We start from the raw sequence: 14,221 nt of genomic DNA, 5'->3' as shown, positions 1-14,221 counted from the left end.
GGACTCTGTGCAGACCAGTCAAGTTGATCCACACAAACTCTCTCATCCATGTCTTTATGGACCTTGCTTTGTGCACTGGTGCACAGTCATGTTGGAACAGGAAGGGGCCATCCCCAAACTGTTCCCACAAAGTTGGGAGCATGGAATTGTCCAAAATCTCTTGGTATGCTGAAGCATTCAGAGTTCTTTTCACTGGAACTAAGGGGCAAAGCCCAGCTCCTGAAAAACAAGCCCACACTATAATCTCCCCTCCACCAAACTTTACACTTGGCACAGTGCAGTCAGACAAGTACCGTTCTCCTGGCAACCGCCAAACCCAGACTCGTCCATCAGATTGCCAGATGGAGAAGCGCGATTCATCACTCCAGAGAAAGCGTCTCCACTGCTCTAGAGTCCAGATGCAGCTGGTCGGCCATGGAAACTCATTCCATGAAGCTCTCTATGCACTGTTCTTGAGCTAATCTGAAGGCCACATAAAGTTTGGAGGTCTAAAAGTTGGCCACATCTGCTCACTAGGCGTTTCAGCATTCGCAAAAAACACCATTTGACCACTAAACAGCGGATAACTCACTTCCTGTGCATTATTCGTCATGATTTTTTTTTCCTCTACGCATGATACAAATGTGTACCAATTTTCCTGCATGAATCCTAAACTGACTTTAGTGGATGCATTTTAGGGGCTGTCATGAAGCCATTTTGCAATGTGTGTGCACAAAACCAAATGTACATTTCCACTTCAACAGATTTTTTTGCAAAAAAAAAAAAAAAAAAAAAATTTAGTAGGCAGCCCCTTGGCTGCAATCACAGCACTTAGTCTGCGTGGATAGGTCTCAATCAGACTTACATATCTGGACGTTGCAGTTTTACTTAATCATTTTTTGCAAAACTGTCAAGCTCTGTCAGGTTGCACAGGGATCAGCCTTGAGTAGCCCTTTTCAAGTCCAGCCACAAAATCTCTTTGGATTGAGGTCTGGGCTTTGACTCGTCCATAACGTTCACCTTGTTGTCTTTAAAACATTTCTGTGTAGCTTTCGCTGTAGGCTTGTTAGAAAATATATCTTCTCCTAAGCTCTAGCTCCCTTGAAGACTGAATAAGATTATCCTCCAGGAATTCCTAAATGTTGCTGCATTCATTATGATTTCATTCATCAAGAAGATGCTTGTTTGACTATTAAGTGCAATTAAAGGGCCTTAATTTCCCTTAAGTCTCATGAGGCTCAGATATAATTGCAATGTTATTTGCAGATGTGGAAGGTTATATATTTAATATTGGACACATTTAATAATTTATTTAAAATGATGTAAACATTAGAAACATAGTTAAATACATCATACAGTTTAAAAGTACATAAAAATACATGAGCTAAAAGTCTGTGAGTTAAAAACATTTCATGATTTCATGTTTTTAGAGCGATCTATGGCTTAAATAAGTGTTAAATATCAATGCAAAAAATGAAGTAAAAATTTAAAATGCTGATGTTAAACGCTGTAAACAGTAAGTCTAAACGGTGCACTGTTAAAGCATGATTAATGCAAAAATGTACTGGTTACACTGTCTGTATTGATACAGGATCATAAAAGGGTTACTTTATTTGCACTTAAAGTTTATTTTAGCACCCTTAGGGGGAGGGATGCACAGTGGCTTTTGTAGGTGTTCATTTTTACTCTTTTTCTGCTGCTAGAGTAAAGATAACATGAATTTGCAATTACAATACATGTACAGTATTTATAATGTTTTTCTTTTCTTTTTTGTGGACCTGTTATTTAAAGGTTTTCACCTACCTCATGATCAAGTCTGTCAAAGAATTGCAACTGCAAATAAATGAAGATAGAAAGAAAGAAGAAACTGTTTGGTCTTTGAGTGGAATCCAGTTTAAACTCTGTGAAGACTTATCCATCCCTTTTAAGTGGGGAAACTGCACAAATTAAGGCAGAACTTGACACCCTCTACCTTTACAAGTCTTCCAGGGCTGGCTGCCGAGAAGCATCCCCACAGCATGACACTGCCACCACCGTGTTTCACAGTGGGGATGGTCAGTCATTTATTTCACTTTTGATATTTTTGTGTAATTGACATTACTTTGTAAAATCTGTTTTCACTTTGACATCTAAGAGTTTTTTCTTTTTCTTTTTTTTTTTTTTTTTTTTGTAAAATAAATAGATACATTGACCACGATTGATATACAAAAATGGATAAAGGGGTTAAACATCCAAAGGGCAGAATGCTTTTATAGGTAGTGTAAAGTTCCTGAATTAGCATTTTATTTTGCTGAAGAAAAATGTATTTCCTTCAGTTTCAATAGGACTCTCACTGGTGCTTGGACCCTGATTACACTTGATTGTAACACTCCCTCCCAAGGGCAAGTACTGTGATTTATACCATTCCCTCTATGAACTGTCATCTGCGTAACAGTCATGAAATTAAGATACATGAGCACCCATAAGAACTCCCATCTCCAACAAACACATTCATTCATGTGTTCTGTCAGCAAAGGATATCAGTCTTACAGCTGTTAGACAACCAAAGATTATTTTCTGCAACTTATTCCACTAAAATATCAATATTTAATGAAGCACATTCAAACAGAAGTCATGGAGAGGGCTGCTGGTGTTTTTTTTTTACAGGTCTTCAGATGCTCTGACATAGAGAGAAAGCCTCAAAGCTTTATAAGGTTTGACTCAACAGTCTCCAGCTGAACATGTGAATAAAGCCATGCACACCCATCTCCTGCTCAAATCTTGAACAATAAGTCAAAGATTATTTTCTCTGATTCTGAAAAGAGCTATTTCATGGCTTAGTGCTTGACAAGATTTATGACTTTAGTCTGTTTAAGCCACATGCCTCCTGGGTGTTATTATTTAAGCCTACGCAGTTAGGGAGACTGCACATGGTCGCTTATTTGAACCCTCTTGCCAAATTTCCAGTTTGGCTAACATTCTTGCTTCCAGATCCAATATTTTACTCAAAGTAATGCATTATTAAAGGCACAGCAATATCAGGGCATAAAAAAAAAATAGTTTATAGACGTGGAATAATACTGCCGGCAATTATCTAAAACACAAGAGGTGTAAACACATTGTCTCCATCGCCAGGCTTCAAGGGAAACGTCAATATCATGAAATATGAATCAAAAGGAGCAATTAATCAATCTTGTACTTCCAACAGTGTTATTGTACTGAAACCGATATTTATTGCCATTTTCAGTAAGACACAAATATCCTGAAATTACTTCATTTACACACAACAGATGGATAACAAAGGATCCATGAGAATAAGAAACATTAATCACTTTAGTCCTTAGAAGGGACTGGAACATGTCCATGAGAATTTGTCAAGTGCTTGCCAGTCAAAGCTGGGGTGACTCAGCACCCAGTCCATGCAGAAGCTTTAACCGTCTCCAAACCACCTTTGTCCTAACCTTGCAAAGCAGATAGATTCTCCAGACTGTGATCAAAACGTGCCATTCTAAAACATTTGTTCTGAAAGGAAAACAACTCAGACCAATCAGCATCATTCAAGGAGAACGAGGACGCTGCTATGCGCGGGGTTAAGTTGTACTGTGACCTGATAGCAATGGCTGCTGTATGAAATTACAATCCTATCTTTATTCGAGAGCATGCTCTGATGTTTGAGAGCAAAGTTTCAAGTTTTGAGAGCAAAGCCTTTTCATTTTGAGAGCATTTTTCACATTTGAGAGCAGATTTACATGTTTCAGAGAGCAAAACTTTGTCATTTTGTGCTCAGATTTTTCTTTCAAAGCCTTGTTTCTGTGCTCGCGTCTCTTATCTCCTCTTGAATTTCCTCTGCTCGCACATGAAACAAAACTGCTCTCAGCCAAAAGGAAGTGAGTATCGGCTCGACCAATCACGATAATGCTGCATAATTGCTAGGGGGGTTCGCTAGATTGAGCTGAGCGTTTTACAGTAAAAAAGAATGATTCATTACGATTTTTTAAGGGGAAAAATCCCAATAATTACTCTAGTTGGACATGGCCAGTACTTAATGGTGATCAACCAATCATATGCTGTTATGGGTGGGGCCTTTTTGGAGACTTCTGAGAGAGAAAACAGAGCCAAAGGGTAGGACACAACTCTCAGCAAACATTTTTATTGGCATCTTTTTTTTTTTTAACTCCAATACCAAATATCAGCCGAATGCCTGACCTTATACTTAATCAGGGCAATGATCAGTTGACCCCTAATTTAGTGTAACTATTTTATGTCCTTTTCAGCCCTATGATTTACTTGCAACTCTGTCCAGGATGCTCCTTTTGGGTTGGTGGGTTGTCTAGAGTGGATAGGACTGTGATATAGGCTTTAAATTTGGGGGTTGATTATTGCAGAAATATGTGAAAAGTGTATTTTAAAAAAAAAAGTATATATAAATATTTTAAAAGGGGGTAAAGATGGCACAGCTACCAACATTTTCTGTGAGTTTTTTCACTTATTTGACCCTGTCTGACCCCTCTTAGCAGGGACAATTCTAAGCAAAAGTAGTACAGCTCACTCCAAGCTCATCAAGCTATTGCTGCATCATGAAGTGACATCCACCTGTGACCGCACTCCTCGCCAGACATGATTCTAATTGAGCGTTTACGCCACATGAAATACGACGCCTCGCTGTACTCCATCACCACAAGGTGGGCAGAGCGAGGCGATGAATAAACCCTGGCGTGACAGTAGTGATGACGGTCGATCTTGCCCTGTAGGAGATGAGTTAGCAATTTCATGCCAGCAGAAAACACCCATCACCATTAGAGAGCTGCACTCACTGAGGAATTGCTGCCATTTCCATCATTTTGACAATACCAAAAGGGAATCAAGACAAGAGTGAGATTGCTCGCTCTACTGGGATGGAGAGAGTTGGGCTTTGAAGGGTGGAGGGGGGTGACGAATGCTGGATTCTTGAGAGATGTGTGGGTTGGAACTCTTAAGTGACTTATACGGGTGTTGAATTGAGGGGTTTCCTTTTGGTTGAACTTTGACAAGTGGACTACAACAATTACCATGGCTTTTTTAAAACCAGTTAAACAATAAGAATCACAAGTTTACTATATGTTGTTCTTTTAAAAGCAGTTCAATGCTATTTTTCCATCTCAACACACATTTTAATACTGAGCCACAAATGTCAGCCAAATTTGGGTAATCCTGCAAAAGAAACACATGTTGTTTGTGAAAAAGCACATTGGCTGACTCTTCACTGGAACCGCACTGCTGTTGATTATTATCACCCTTTATAATTAAAACAAAATCTGTTGATTTTGGAAGGTGCTAATAAATTCAAAATAAATTGGTGCACTGACTACATTAGTACCCAGCACCACATGTGAGGTAGTATTGGTGGCATTGTACTAATTATAACCTCATCTTTCAGGGTGATCTGATACGAGGGATGTCACCAAGGTTTGGACAGTTTACTTTTGCGCTGATTTAAGTTTGCCATGGTTTTTTAGGTGCAGAAGAGATCTGTTCAACTATGGCCATTTGCTAGTGTCAGTTATGGTGATTTTTCTTTCCTTTTAAAAGAGAAGTTAAAGGTCAAATCATACAATCTGTTGCTTTTAGTGACACGACCAGCACAGATGCCTGGAGGGCAAGAAGATCCGGACAGTGGCAACTATCGTTGACTTCTATGTAGAGCTGCAGCACTGGGCAATTCTACCCTTCATCTCTTTCAGACAATGCATTCTTAAATTACCTGCAACCTGCAAAAACGTAAAGATAATTATTCAGTTTGTTAGTTTTTGTTACTTTCAACCCTTAAACAGCACAGGAGTGTGATTTCAATCACTAAAATTGAAAATTCTCAGCAAGAACTTTGCCTTGGTGGTGTTTAATGCCAGTATAGCTAGACACATAGCTGCCGGGATGAAGTTTAATAAAAGTATGGACAGTTATTTTGCATTTATGGTATGTTTGGGTCAGTTATGCTGCTTTAAGGTACGTGAAGGGCAAGAAATTCTCCACCACCAAAGCATAGCAATGGCATCTGGCCAACACTTCGTATCTCCAAAATCACCACTTTTCAGGGAAAAAAGTGCTGTTTTTCAATTAATTTAACATCAAATGGTCTTAGTCAGCATCTTTTTGACACTTTTTATTGCTTAAAAATTTGTTAAAAAGCCACTGACAGATTTAAAGGGTAGCACTGGTTGAGGATATAAAACCAACTAGCCATTATGGCTAGTTGTTTTCCAGAGTTACTAGCTACACTAAGTTTCACCAGCCACAATTATGTTGTTGGAAATGACATTTGATATTGTTAAGGTTGGCTACGTCCAGGGGCGTAGCCGGGGATTTGGGCCTCCAGAAAGAATATTACACATGACCGCCTTAACTGGCAAGCCAAGAAACAAATGTTGCACCATTTTTACAAATATCCCTGCATTTTAAAGTATTTTTGAACCATATTTTCCCACTTCTGAGTGATGTTTTTACTATGGTAAATGATATGTACTTGAATTATTTCACAGGGCTGGATGACACCATTTGGACATTTCTAAGGGAGGAACAGCATACCAAACCTTACCAAACTATTAAATCAAACCAGACCACTTGGTGGTGATGTGGCTTAAGTGGCAACTGAGACCATCAATTTTTCCAGAGTGCAGAGGAGTAGGAAGCCTTCCTGTAGTTATTTTTTTTTTTTATTGTCTCATCATAATTGACCAGAAAACAGTTAATTTTGTTGCAAGTCAATTCTGGTTTCATAGCACTGCATTGGCAAGTGTAGTTGCCACTACCAGGTATAACGTTTCTAGCTCTTTCCAGGGTCTATATCACTGTGATATCTGCTAAACATTTTTAGTATCTGTGTATTTCAGATTCTGATACTGTGTTTGGTATGGAAACAACCCCCCTTACCTTCCACTCGTCTTCCTCCTGCCGTAGATTCTCTCCCACTATTTTGCTCATCCTACCCTCTTTGCTACTCTGCGTTTAGCCCCAAGACAGGTCCTCTATGGGCTCTTAACTAAATGGGATCTTTGCAGAGGCCATTGTTGAGAGCCGGGCCGTGGCATAGACTGCATGCTCCAATAAGCACCACAAACACTAAAAGGTAAAGGCCATGGCCTTTAGTCCCAAGGCTGCTGAGTGTGTGAGAGTGAGGAAGAGGGAAAGTTGGAGAGGAAACACAAAAGCAATTATCAAAAGTGATACTTATGAAGTGCTTTTAAGTTGTTTTTTAAAGTATAATATTATACACTAAGAGAAAAATCCAGCCTTGAATACCCTTGAGTTTTGGTTTCTCCCACTTGGATAGAGTTACATAAATAGTATAACATAGAAGTAATGAGCTCATTCTGTATCTCTGCTTTAAAACACTACAGCTTTATGCACTGTCTCTTAAAAGAAACTCTCGTTTTTGGCTCAGATTTAGCCTCTAACAGTCCATCCATAATTCATACGTGTGCTATCTTTTAATAGCTGGGCTCAAAAAGAAGAAAAAAAAGGAGTCGCAGCATGTGCTCACTGACACAGAAAAAAAAAAAAACATGCTGCACACAGTGAATGCTACTCATTCTCTGTGTTCAGTGGGTTATGAAATATTTAAAGGAGTATGTTGCATGTTTTTATTGGTCAGACAGTTGAAGTCAGCACAGATAGCTTTCTGACATTAGAAAAGTAGGACTTCATGACGTCAAGAACACAAGAAGAAGAGGGAAACATGCCCTAAGTGCAATGTTACATGCTGGCTGACAGCATTTTAAAGGGGATGGTGGAAAAGACATCCCAAGTCAAATTGTGAGGGAAAATCCAAAAAGTACTGGATCTTTCTTTGTGAGAATGTGAATAATAACAGTGGACTAATTGCTGTGCTATAGTGTGCTATGCTATGCTGTGCTATTTTTAGTCTCCTCATTGGAGCTGAAGCTTCACCAGACATTGACATTCAATGCAGACATTCTTCACGCTTCATCTAAATCAATTGTTCCATAACTTTTTTCTGCAGGGCCGCTCTTTGGTAAAATGTTTTTCAAACCGTTCAACCTTGTAACCTTGCACATGATCACACAAACAACTATCTACGGTCATGGACAAAAGTATTTGCGCCCCTGGAATTTTTCCAGAAAATACACCATTTCTCACAGAAATTGTTGCAATTACAAATGTTTTTGGTATACACATGTTTATTTCATTTATGTGCATTGGAACAACACAAAAAATAATAATAAAAAAAAAATTAAAAAAACAGAAGAAAAATACTAAAATTGACATAATTTTACACAAAACTCAAAAATAGGTGGGACAAAATTATTGGCACCCTTTTAAAACTGTGGGTAAATCATTTTATTTCCAGCATGTGATGCTCATTTAAACTCACCTGTGGCAGTAACAGGTGCTGGTAATCTAGAAATCACACCTGAAGCCAGTTAGAATGTCTAAAAGTTGACTCAACTTTTGTGTTGTGTGCCTGTGTGTGTCACACCAAGCATGGAGAAGAGAAAGAAGAGCCCAGAATTGTCTGAGGACTTATGAAGCAAAATTGTAGATCAATATGAACAATCTTAAGGTTACAAGACCATCTCCAGAGATCTTGAAAGTCTTTTGTCCACTGTGTGTAATATAATCAAGAAGTTTATAACCCATGGAGCTGTGGCTAATCTCCCTGGATGTGGACAGAAGAGAAAAACTGACAAAAGAATTCAATGCAGGATAGTTGGAATGGTGGATAAACATCCTCAGTCAACTTCCACACAAATTCAGGCTGTCCTGCAGACTCAGGGTGTAAAAGTGTCAGCTCGGACCATACGTGGTCATCTGAGTGAGATCAAGCGCTATGGCAGGAGACTGAGGAGAACCCCACTGCTGACAAAGAGACATAAAAAAGCCAAAGATGATGTCAAAGATGATGATCAAAGATGTTTTGGGGTTGTTTTGCTGCCTCTGGCACTGGGTGCCTGGACTGTGTGCAAGTAATCAAGAAATCTGGAGACAAATCAAAAGATTTTGGGCTGCAATGTAGGGCCTAGTGTCAGAAAGCTGGGTCTGCGTCAGAGGTCATGGGTGTTCCAGTAGGACAATGACCCCAAACATACCTCAAAAAACACCAAGGAATGGTTGGAGACAAAGAGCTGGAGAGTTCTGAAGTGGCCAGCAATGAGTCCAGATCTGAATCCCATTGAACACCTATGAAGAGATCTCAAAACTGCTGTTGCAAGAAGGAACCCTCCAAATCTGACAGACCTGGAGCAGTTTGCAAAAGAAGAGTGGTCCAAAATTCCAGTTGAGAGGTGTAAGAAACTTGTTGATGGTTATAGGAAGTGATTGGTTTCAGTTATTTTTTCCCAAGAGTGTGCAACCAAATATTAAGTTGAGGGTGCCAACAATTTTTTCCGGCCCATTTTTTGAGATTTGCGTAAAATTATGTCAATTTTGGCGTTTTTGTATACCACAAACATTTGTAATTGCAAAAATTTCCAGGAGAAATGGTGTATTTCCTGGAAAAATTCCAGGGGTGCTAATACTTTTGTCCATGACTGTAGAAAGAAATCCAAACATTTGAGAATGCCAGTCAGTATTGTTCAAACTCTGATAAAGAAATGGAAAATAAGAGGTGCTGCTGATACAAAGCCATGCTCAGGTAGACCAACAAAAATTTCAGCCACAGCTGCCAGGAAAACTGTTTGTGATGTAAAGAAAACCCACAAATAACTTCAGCTGACATACTGACCTCTCTACAGAGAAGTGGTGTGGCTGTTTCAAGAAGCATAATAAGGAGAAACTTGGAAAAAAAATGAGCATCATGAATGTATTGCCAAGAGAAAGTCATAACTACACCAGTGCCACAAAACATTCTGCAAACAGCAACTGGGCAAGCCTCAAAGCTTCTGGAACAGAATCATTTGGAGTGATGAAACTACGATTGAACTTTATGGTCATAACCATAAATGTTGTGTTTGGAGAGGCATCAACAATGCCTAAGATGAAAAGTACACCATCCCTGCTGTGAAGCATGGAGGTGGATCTCTGATATTTTTGGGCTGTGTGAGCTACAGCAGCACAGGGAATTTGGGGAAAAAAAAAAATCAATGGCAACATGAATTCAACATGTTATCAGAAAATAATGGAGGACAATTTGCACCCCTCAGCCCAGAAGCTGCACATGGCACACACTTGGACATTCCAACATGGCAATGATCCAGAAGACAAGGCCAAATCAAGCTGTTTTGCTCCAGCAGAAAAAAGACAAGGTTCTGGAGTGGCCATCACAGTCTCCTAATTCAATATCACTGAGCAAGTTTGGGGGGATCTCAAGTGTGCGGTTCATGCAAGACAAACCAAGAATTTACAGAACCTGGAAGCTTTCTGCCAAGAAGAATGAACATCTTTACCATCTGAGAAAATAAAGGGTCTCATCCACAACAATCACAAAAGACTACAAGCTGTCATTGATGCTAAAGGGGGTAATACACAGTATTAAGGACTAGGGGTATGTGAACTTTTGAACAGCGACCATCTCAGTATTTTTTTCTTTTGTTATGTTTCATGTGATGATTGTGCTTTTTTTTTTTTTTTTTTTTAGATACGTCATAGTTTAGTTTGAATCCTATTTAAAATGTAATACATTTATTTTGCCAGATCATTCATATTGTTTCTAAAGAATAGTACACATTTTACAAAACGTAAAACTTATTAAAACATATGAGCACAACTGTAAATCTTAAGAATTAGTGTGTTACAAATTAAGGGGCATAAAAGTGTATTAACTGTTTGCTTTTACGATCACAAGCTCTGAGAAGCTGAGAACACTGTTGACAGTTTGTTTTTTAAGTCGGAGCATTATTTTCTATTAATAAAATGGGCTTAGACATCATTAAGATTTGGTAGGCACTCAAAATATGCCTACATTTGTGTAATGTTAATAAAATAAGGTCTACCCAGTACTGTGGGCATTGTATGTGAACAACACTTTAAGTTGGAGTTATGAGAAAACAAGGATTTTAGAGAATAAACTGGCATCCTCAGGGAGCCTGGTTTTTAAATTGAATCATGTTTCTGAGTTCTGCTTTTGCTTTCTGTCAAATTTTAAACTATTTTGTTCCTTGGTATCAAAGGACATGATGGGTGACTGAATCAAACTCAGAACTGACAACCATGGACAGTCTTACAGCTACCTGTATCACACTGGCTTCTGCTCAAATTCTCTGAAACATACTTTTTTTCTATTCTCAGAACCTGACACACTAAGAATGGATTGTTCCCTGTAATAGCTCCAAAAATTGTGCATCATTTTCTCCCCTATCTGCTCCATCTCAAGGTCTGATTCACAAAGCATATGGAGCTGATCATTTTCAGGCAAAAGCACCCATGAAGCTGCTCGTCTCTGTGCTGTTTGCTCTTATTTTGTGGCTAATTGCGTAGAAAAATTATCTGCACCTTTACAGAGCTGTGCTCTCATGCTGATGGAGTACAGTTTGTCCACAATAAGAGGATGGGGGGGTGGTGGTGATGTTATTGTGTGGCCAAGCTTGAAAATGTGATGAGTTTTCTCTGTTTTACACAAAGCTTCTGCCCAAATGGAGTGGGCAACGAAAACTGTGGATCAGTGGGAGTTGGTTGTCTCTCAACTGCAAATTTTGGGGTTCAATTCCCAGCTCCTACAACCATATGTCACTAAGTCCTCGGGCAAAATCCTTAAGTCAAAATTTCCCCTTTCAGTGGCATATAAATACATACAGTATGAATAGGATTAGTAATTACTGATGACTACTTAGCTTGCTGCCTCCACAACAGCTGTGGGAATGGTTAGGTGTGACCTGTGCTGTGAAAAGTGCTTCGAGTAGTGCTATACAAGTCCATGTTCCATTTACCAAACAAATAAATAAAATAGAATGAAATACAAGTACTTTCATCCGCATGGTGCTCAATGGCTTGTCTCCACAGATGTGCATGAAGTGCTGTGCCAATGACAGCTCCAGATAGATTCCATCTTATAATTTTGTTACACATATTTAGCAAGCCAGGGACAACAAAAAAGAGGAACAGGAAGTCCACCATTTTTTAAATTTTGGGTGAAAAAAGAAGCCCTTTCCTCCTACGATTAATGCCTCTTAGGGGGCTCTTCAGGTCCTCTTGGAATTTCTACAAAAAGACCTTCAAGTTTGACATCTCGCCATGGCACAGGTTGTGGTACTCAAAAACATTCACAAATCCAGCTGGGCTGTCAGAACCTCTCTGTTAACTGGCTTCTTATGTCCTTCAATAATCCACATGGGATCATGCAAACCTTACAGATCTGCAACTAAATCTGTCACAATAACAGTGCATCACACGCCATTGAACAGGAAGTAGAACTCTGAATGGCTTAAAACACTAAACTGCCATTTATATGGTTAAAAAGAGCCCCATCACAAAGTGAAAGGACTGTTTGGGTGATGGATGTGCATACATGTTGCTCATACTATTATGAAATTTGGCAGGCACAAGTATCATGCTAGGACCTGTAAAAAAGCCTTTTGGAACCTTGTACCCTTGCTTTCATTTCATATCAAGTTTAACAGACATCAGAGGTCAGAGAGTGTTGACATTTTAACGTGTGAAGGTACGTTGGCCCTCTTAGTGCTTCTACCAGCCCTAGACTTTAGTTTATTCCCTTATCCATCCAAGTACTTATCAATACTACTGTCAATATGATTCTGTTGTTTAGTGGGAAGACAAAACAACATTTTAAAGAGCTGGTAAATTGAGCTTGAGTTACCAAGCTAAAAAGGTTCCATCCATTTTAACCATCCATCTGTTATATCTTTTTCTTATTTCTGAAATAAAATACATTTCTTTGCCTGTTATTCGTCAGTGGGCTGACCTTTACCACATCATAATAAAACCATCTGTCAGCTTGTTAAGTTTGCTAATTAATGTTTATTCTGCTGATTTTTAGGCCTTTGATCAACTGAAGAAAAACTTGGTGGACTGAAATGACACCCACATACCAACCAATTGATTTAGTCATTAGGGATTCAATAGAAAAAGAAGAAGGAAAAAGCCTTTTGTCCCTAGGTCAACCTGATCTGTGACAGTTTCCTCAATCGTACCAAAAACTGACTCTTACAACTGACTTAGACATCGCCAGTGTAGTCCTGCCCATGTTTCCCCAACCACAGCACAGTATATTTAAAATAACGTTGTCTTATTATTAATGGTTAGTACTAATAGGACCAACTCGGTCCAGCTTGTGATGTATTTTATCTAAATAAAATTATTTCCGGACAGCATGCAACATAATGTTACCGGGGTGAGCTGAAAATAAGTCTGCAGGTTGGGACGAATAAAAGAAACTTTCAGGGATCATGAGACTAACCCAGGGAGCATCTTCAGAATCTTCTCTACCAAGTAAAACTGTATATCCTTTTTACAATAAATTGTTGATACCTATATGACCAGAGTTCCTGAGAAGTTTTTCATTTTCTCATTCAGTTTATTCTGTCATTCATGTGTGCAAAGATGCTTACGAGCAGAAAAATAATCACATTATAAACACTGTAAATTGATAAAAGCCATTAAGTTTACCAAAGTTTTAGCATCATCATCATGCAACTATATGCAAAAAATGTATCACCAATGTGATTCTGATCACAAATAATGAAATGACACTTTGACAGTATGACGGAGTGCTGGTGGTGCTAGAATGCTGGCAGTCTTTATGGGAATTACATGCACAGTGCTCACATGCTTAGATGTGTGATTTTGCACCAGTGATATATTAAAACATTACGTCACTGAAACTACAAGACTCAATAGCAATAAGCTAATACTCAGTAATACTGATAGGTAATGGCAGTAAACTTAATAACACTGGCGCCAGGTCAAAACCTTGAATCTCCATTTTTCACGAATCAATGGTACTGGTCAACCTTTACATCTGTCAGTAGGCTTTAACCAATTTAAAACAATATAAGGGGTGAAAAAGATGCTGACTATGACTATTCAGTCATTCAGAAGGGTTGGTTTTGGCGGGGCTGACAGCTTCCAGTTCAGTCTAGACTTGCAAACTTTTTCCTTAACCACAGCATGCGGTCTGATATGTGCTCCTAAATGGCATTGCACAGGCTGAATCAAGTGATCCTGGTAATTGTTACCATTATAAATTAATTCAAAAAATACATATTTGAGGTTATTTTGTTGGCTATACAAGTTTAAAGACTTACCGCGCCAGGATCACAGCGATCATATGATCAAAGGCAGGGGCTCGCTTATCATCTCTCAATGTGATGAGCCT

This window comes from Cheilinus undulatus, linkage group 16 (genome assembly GCF_018320785.1).
Source record: "Cheilinus undulatus linkage group 16, ASM1832078v1, whole genome shotgun sequence".
Taxonomy (NCBI): domain Eukaryota; kingdom Metazoa; phylum Chordata; class Actinopteri; order Labriformes; family Labridae; genus Cheilinus; species Cheilinus undulatus.
Note: the sequence above shows the minus strand (reverse complement) of the source record.